Consider the following 8,087-nt stretch of genomic DNA (forward strand, 5'->3'; position numbering starts at 1 on the left):
GAAACCACTCAGAATGCACTTTTTTGTTTTGTTTTGAGGCCACACCCAGCAGTGCTCATAGATTACTCCTTGGATCTGAATTCAGGGATAACTCCTGCCTGGTGATGATTAAGAGTCTATATAAGGGCTGGAGCAGTAGCACAGTGGGTAGGGCATTTGCCTTGCACCTGGCTGACCCGGGTTCAATTCCCCACATCTCATATGGTCCCCTGAGCACCACCAGGGGTAATTCTTGAGTGCAAAACCAGGAGTAACCCCTGTGCATCACTGGGTGTGACCCAAAAAGCAAAAAAAAAAAGAATCTATATAAGGTGCCAGGAATTGAACCTGTCTTGGCTCCATGCAAGACAAACATCCTACCCACTGAACATTGCTGCCTCCAATTACTTTTTTAAAATGGAGGTAAAATAGCCAAAATATAAATATCACTCCTTCACCACATTACAACATTGAATAACCATCATCACTAATTCCAGACAGTTTCATCACCCCAAGAAGAAACGCAGTCATTTAAATTTCTCCTTTCTCTGAAGCCTCAGGCAATCACTAATTTTCATTTATGAATATTTCTTCTGGGCATTTTATTTATTATTGATTTACTTTAAATGGGGAGGGGGACTTTGGGTCATATCCAGTGGTGTTCAGGGAGCTATTGGTACTCTGTTCTCAGGAGTGACCTGTGGTGGTCTTAGTGGACATATGCAGTGCTGGGGATTGAATCAGGACCAGTGGGATGGAAACAAAGAGCCTTACCCCCTGTGTACTATGTGTCTGCCCCTGACAAAGTAACGTAGGAGGGGTGGTGCCACATCTGGTGGGAATCAGAGCTTCCTCCTGGCTCCGTGCTCAGGGATCACTCCTAGCAATACTCAGGGGGCCCTATGTGATGTTGGGGATAGAAATGGGGTCAATCACATGCTAATGAAATGCCTTACCACCCGTGCTATCTCTCTGGTCATAGTTTCATAATGTCTTTCAGTTATTCTATCCCACAAGGCTGGGAAATAGACAGAAAGGCTGTGAGGACGGATGGAGACCTTTGTTGGGCCTGCACAAATCCATAATAAAAGAACCCATGGAAAAGGCTGGTTCTGGAAGGCTCCAAAGAACTCACCGCAAATCTGCTAAATAATATTTTTGTCTGCTGTTTGTAAATGTGACTCGCTCAGAAACCATCTGTCATGCAGTCCTTGGGAGAGAGCTAAGAAGTATTTAAATCTGTGAAAATGAGTATATTTTTATATATACCAAGGCAGCGTTTTAATGGGTCCCTGCTGCATGGTGTCCGGTCCATGCTTTGAAATATGACTTTATCCAGTTGTTAAGTTGCAAAGGAAATGGGAATCAAAGAAGTGACGTGGCAATGACTGGAGAGGCTGTGGCAGTATTGGAAGCTGAGAATCTTCATGGAAAGAGACGAGAGGCTGTAGGGCCAGAGAGATAGTACAGAGGGTAAGGCAGTTGCCTTACATGTGGCCAATACAGTTCAAATCTCCACAACTGCATAAGTCCCAAGAGCACAATCAGGAGTGACCCCTGAGTGCAAGGTCCAGAGCCCTGAGGACTGCCAGATGTGCCCCCCCCAAAAAAGAAACAAAGAAATTGAGAACCAGAGAGATATTACAGGAGATCAGGCGCTTGCTTTGCAGTGGCCATGACTCTCATTTAATCCCCAGTACTGCACACCATGCTTTAAGCACTGCCAGGGTCCATTCTGGACACAGAATCAGGAATTATCCCTGAGAACCATGAAGTGTGAACCATTAATACACCCCCCTCAAATAAAAATTGTGGAATAGGACCAGGCATGCAGCTCAGCAATAGAGCACTTTCCCTGCATGCAAGGCCCTCGGTTGATTCCTGTATTACAAAAAATAAAAGAGGCAGCAGAGAGATAATACAGCAGGTAAATCCTTGCGTGTGGCTGATCTGGGTTTGACATCCCCATGCCGAGTATGGTCTTCTGAGTCAGTAGTGATTCCTGAGCAAAGAATAAGGAGTAAGCCCTGAACACAATGGGAAGGAAGGCAGGAAGGCAGGTAGGCAGGACGGCAGGTAGGCAGGAAGGCAGGAAGGCAGGAAGGCAGGAAGGAGGGAAGGAAGGAAGGAAAGAAGGAAGGAAGGAAGGAAGGAAGGAAGGAAGGAAGGAAGGAAGGGAGGGAGGAAGGGAGGGAGGGAGGGAGGGAGGGAGGGAGGGAGGGAGGGAGGGAGGGAGGGAGGGAGGGAGGGAGGAAGTAGAGAGGCCTGAGAGATACTACAATGGGTAAAGAGATAGCTTTGCATGCAGCCAACCTAGGTTCGATCCTCAGCATCTCATAGGCCCCTCAGCACCTCCAGTGATCCTGAGTGCAAAGCCAGGAGTATTCTCTGAGCATCGCTGGGTGTGCCCCCCAATAAAGAAAGAAAGAGAGAATGAAAGAAGAAAGAAAGAAAGAAAGAAAGAAAGAAAGAAAGAAAGAAAGAAAGAAAGAAAGAAAGAAAGAAAGAAAGAAAGAAAGAAAGAAAGAAGAAAAGAAAGAAAGAGAGAGAGAAGAAAGAAAAGAAAGAAAGAAAGAAAGAAAGAAAGAAAAAGAAAGAAAGAAAGAAAGAAAGAAAGAAAGAAAGAAAGAAAGAAAGAAAGAAAGAAAGAAAGAAAGAAAGAAAGAAAGAAAGAAAGAAAGAAGAAGAGAAAGAAAGAAGAAAGGAAGAAATGAAAGGAAGGAAGACAGGAAGGAAGGAAGGAAGGAAGGAAGGAAGGAAGGAAGGAAGGAAGGAAGGAAGGAAGGAAGGAAGGAAGGAAGAAAAGGAAAGAAAAGGAAGGAAGAAAGGAAGATTTTTTTTGCTTTGCACCCAGGGGTGCCTGATGGCTGTTTTCAGTGTTATGCTCTGGGGTCACTCCCCTCTGTCCTTTCTCACTTGTCCAAGAAAAACATTTTTCATGTACCTCCTTAGCTATTTCCTTAGGATAAATTCCTGAGTATGCAAAATTGTTAATAAATCCTAAATGTTCATTAACAGATACATGAATAAATAAAATGTATAGATCTATTCACTGGAATATTATTCAGGCATGTAAAGGAAAAAAACCTCTTTTTTTTGTTTTGTTACTTTGGGCCACACCTGATGGTGCTCAGAGGACCACATGTAGTTCCAGGAATGGAACCAGGACTGGCTTGCGCAAGGTAAATGTGTTAACCCCTATATTATTGCTCTGCTTCCAAAGTGCTTTTCTTTTCTTTCTTTCTTTCTTTCTTTCTTTCTTTCTTTCTTTCTTTCTTTCTTTCTTTCTTTCTTTCTTTCTTTCTTTCTTTCTTTCTTTCTTTCTTTCTTTCTTTCTTTCTTTCTTTCTTTCTTTCTTTCTTTCTTTCTTTCTTTCTTTCTTTCTTTCTTTCTCATACCCGGAGATGCACAGGTGTTACTTTTGGTTCATGCACTCAGGAATTACTCCTTCCCATGCTCGGGGCTTCCTATGGGAAGCTGGGAATCAAACCCGGATCTGCCACATGCAAGGCAAATGCCCTACCCGCTGTGCTATTGCTCGAGCCCCTCCGCAAAGTGTTTTTCTTGATAAATTTTATAGCTGCTTTGTAACCTTGACAATGAGAAATCAAGAAAACAAGGATAAAACATTTCTATCATCTACAAGGGTTCTCTTGTAGATGATAGAAATGGAGGAACAGGAAATAAATTGGGGGAGTGGCACACCCTGCTGTGCTCAAGGCTCACTCCTAGCAAAGCTTGGGAGACCACATGAGGTGCCAGGGATCAAATCTGGGCCAGCCACATGCAAGGCAAGTGCCTTACCCTCTGTATTACCTCTCGGACCTTGGAAAAATTTTCTTATTTCTTCCAATTGTTGTGCATATTCCCCTCCAACTCAACCATCCTGCATACTGAAATAGGGCACTATGGGTTCTGAGAATTTTGAAAAACTTGATTAAGGGCCAGAGAGATAGTACCAAAAAAAACCCCCAAAAAACCCAAAAAAACAAAGGATAAGTCACTTTCTTAGTATACCCCTAAGCACAGAGACAGTTGTGGCCCCTGAGCACCATTGGGTGTGGCCCCCAAACCAGACAGAACTAGAAAAAGGAAAATGTTGGTTAAGGTTGGGACAATAGATTAGCAATACGGCATAGCCCTCATGGGTGTGAAGCCCTGGTTTTGATCCCTGATACTGTCACTGTCACTGTCATCCCATTGCTCATCGATTAGTTAGAGCGGGCACCAGTAACGTCTCTCATTGAGAGACTTATTGTTACTGTTTTTGGCATATCCATACACATGGGTAGCTTTCCAGGCTCTGCTGTGCGGGCAAGATACTCTCGGTAGATGTCAGGCTCTCCGAGAGGGGCGGAGAAATCGAACACTGGTCGGCCGCGTGAAAGGCGAACGCCCAACTGCTGTGCTATCGCTCCAGCCCAGATCCCTGATACTATAAAAAGAAAATTAAGAAGGAGAGGGAATGGAGGGAGGGAAGGGGATGGGAGGGAAGAAAAATGGAGGGGAAGGAAAGGGAGAGAGGAAAGGGAAGGGACTTATTAGGGTCATTGAACGTTCGTTTGGGGAAGAAAAGCTTGTGGAGTCAACAGAGAGGGATATGGGGAAAACAAACCCTGCCTCACTCCCTGCACACTGTATGCTGCTGGATTCGGCTAGATGCTTGGAATGTTGGGACGACGCGTTTAATGATTTCCCAGTCCTTGAAATGAGTTATTGTTATAACAGCACAGACAGCAGCAGTCCTTCGGACAACGCCCATCGGTGGTTAGCAAATGACAAATGTCAAACTATATGTGACCCGGACTCTCTTCAACTCTTTTAATCGGCACAATTGCATTTGGAATAAAAAATACCTACTTCCTGCTGTGTATTCTTAAAAATGCATATTGTCTCTTCACATACAGGCAAGAGGAGGAGGAGGAGGAAGAAAAGGAGAAGGAGGAGGAAGAGCAGAGCAGGAAGAAGGAAATAAGAAAACAGGAATTTATTTTGACTTCTTTTTGAGTGTGTGTGGGGACACACCAGACAATGAGCAGGGCTTACTCCTGGCTCTATGCTCAGGGATCACTCCCGGCAAGCTCAAGGGGCTATACGGGGTGCCTATGACTGAACCTGGGTAAAACACCCTACCCCCTGTACTATCGCTCTGGCCCTATTTTGATTTCTTAGATCAAAATGAGCCAGGACCGCAAACCTGTTGGATTAAACTGGCCCTTCATTCAAGTATTTAGATGGGGCCACTTCAACAGGCTTTGTATGCAGGAGGCCCTGGTTTGATCCCTGATACTGCAGTGCACATGGTCTCTCTAGTGCACATGGTCTCTCTCCCTGAGTAGACTACCAAGAGTGAACCTGAGTACAGAGCTAGGAGTAAGCCCTAAGCCCTGCTAGGTGTGACCCCAAAGCCAGAGAGAGAGAGAGAGAGAGAGAGGGGGGGGATCTAAAGAGCTTTCTTATGTATGTCCTTTCTATCTTACCATTCTTTGGTTTTGGTTTTGGGGCCACACCCAGCTATGCTCAAGACTCCTGAGCCCAGAATGATAATACAGCAGGTGGGGTGTGTGCCTTGCGCGTGGCTGACTGACGTACAATCACTAGCATCCCATATGTACACCCAAGCCCGCCAGGCATGATCTCTGAGGTCAGAGCCAGGGGTAAGCCCTGAGCACCACTGAGTGTGGCCCCCCAAACACCAACAAAAAGACTGGTCCCTGGCTCTACACTCAGAAGTCACTTTGGCAGTGCTCACGGGACCAAATGTAGCGCTGGGGATTGTACTCAGGTCACCACATGCAAAGCAAGTGCCTTAAGCCTGCAGTCTCTCTCTAACCTCATCTTTCTAATGGGGCCTTGTCTTTGTAAACTCATCCTTCAGATCATCAAAAAAGGAAACAAGTTTTGGGGCCAGAGCTATAGTACAGTGGGTAGGGCGTTTGCCTCGTACGCAGCCAACCTGGGCTCGAGTTGTACTATCTGTATCACTGTACTATCATGACATCCCAGCAGCAATGCCAGGAGTAATATTCCTGAGTGCAGAGCCAGGAGTAACCCTTGAGCATTGTGACTCAAAAAGCAAAAAAAAAAAAAGGAAACAAGTTTCTTTTTTTTCTTTTTGGCTCACACCTGGCAATGCACAGGGGTTACTCCTGGCTTTGCACTCAGTAATCACCCCTGGCGGTGCTCAGGGGACCATATGGGATGCTGGGATTCGAACCCAGGTTGGCTGCATGCAAGGCAAACGCCCTACCCGCTGTGCTGTCGCTCCAGCCCCGGAAACAAGTTTTATAATGTTCAGGGCTAAAGTTGTGGGTCTAGGGGACTCCTTCAGTTTCTTGAACCCCTTGAGGGTGAGGGTGAGGATGTCACCACCCACATGGTTTCCAAGGAAAGAGGTGAAAAATTGAATAGAAAATGTGATATGCACTAAGGTGACCTTTGCAGTATTTCTTTTTTTTTTTTTTTGCTTTTGGGGCCACACCTGGTGATGGTCAGGGATCACTTCTGCCAGTGTTTGGAGACTCTATACAATGCTGGGGATCAAACCAGGGTTGGTTGTATCCAAGGAAATTGCCTTTGTTGTGATGGAAATTTATTATATGTATCTTTGGATTTATAATTGATTTATAGAATGTACTTTGAAGAGATGATTTTGCTTGTGGGTGGAAAGTTTTAAAAAATGCCCACCCTGGGGCTGGAGCAATAGCAGAGCAGGTAGGGCGTTTGCCTTGCACACGGCCGACCCGGGTTTGATCCCCAGCATCCCATACGGTCCCTTGAGCACCGCCAGGAGTAATTCCTGAGTGCAGAGCCAGAAGTAACCCCTGAGCATCGCTGGTGTGACCCAAAAAGCAAAAAAAATTGCCCACTCTGTCTGCATTTGGGATAAACTTCCCTGGTCCATCCACACTAAGAAAAAGCTGGTTTCAGGAAACGTGTAACCATACTGATAAGATGCCATCATGAATATGTGCCCCCACATTACTTGAGCAAAGTAATGATGAGTTTGCAGCAATGCCCTATAAAATCTAGTTCTTGGACCTCTAAGCTTGGTCTAAGGCTTTACCTAGCCTAGATCCACTGGTCTGATCCTCCAGTGTAAAAATGACTTCCTTGGTCCCCCGCCATGGATAGTATTGGTCAGCTTGGGTAAGCAAATGTCCCATTACATCTTAATCCCTGTTCCATCACTCTGGCCCCAGCCTTTGCAGACTTGAGTCACTGTATATCTGATACCTAGGAGCCTCGCTCTCCTATGAAACGGCGAGCAGAAGGAGCAAGATTAGAACACACCGTTGTCTTAGCAATCAGCACCGGTGTTTTGAAATTTCCAACAAAATGGAAAGGTCAAGTTTTGAGATGGCTACACCAGAAAAATGTCAAGGTCCCTTCTGGATTCTATTAGGCTCTGCTTGGACCACACTCTGTTCCCTGCCTGCACCCTGTTTTTTTGCCTGCGCAATTTTCTCTAGCTAGGTGAGAGGTGTGAACGCCTCATATCTCTTGTTTTGTTTTGTTTGGGTTTGGTTCCACACCTGGTGGTGATTAGGGCTTACTTATGGCTCTTTGCTCAGGGATCATTCCTGGTGAGGCTTGACAGACAAGATGTGGTGTTGGTGATTGACCTTCCAAGCCTCATATCTTTTAGGGGAATGAACATTCCAGAAATACCTTCAAAATCTAAAGAACAAGGGCTGGAGTGATAGTACAGCGGGTAGGGTGTTTGCCTTGTACGTGGCCCACCTGGGATTGATCTTCAGCACCCCACATGGTCCCCTGAGACTGCCAGAAGTAATCCCTGCATGATGAGCCAGAAGTAAGCCCTGAGAACCACTGGATGTGGCCCTAAAACAACAACAACAACAACAACAACAACATAAATCTAAAGGCGAAACACTAAGTAATAGTGTTCTTTTTTTTTTTGGTGATGGTGGTAGTGGGCCGGTGGCTAAGCCATGTCCAGTGATACTCAGGGGCTATTTCTGGCTCTGTACTCAGGAGTGACCCCTGAAAGTGCTCTGGGAACCAGAGTTCAAGGGATCTGAGGGGTCTGCCACATGCAAAGCAAGACTATTACTTTCTCGATGATTGCTTCAGCCCAGAAGTAG

This window comes from Sorex araneus, chromosome X (assembly GCF_027595985.1).
Source record: "Sorex araneus isolate mSorAra2 chromosome X, mSorAra2.pri, whole genome shotgun sequence".
NCBI lineage: Eukaryota > Metazoa > Chordata > Mammalia > Eulipotyphla > Soricidae > Sorex > Sorex araneus.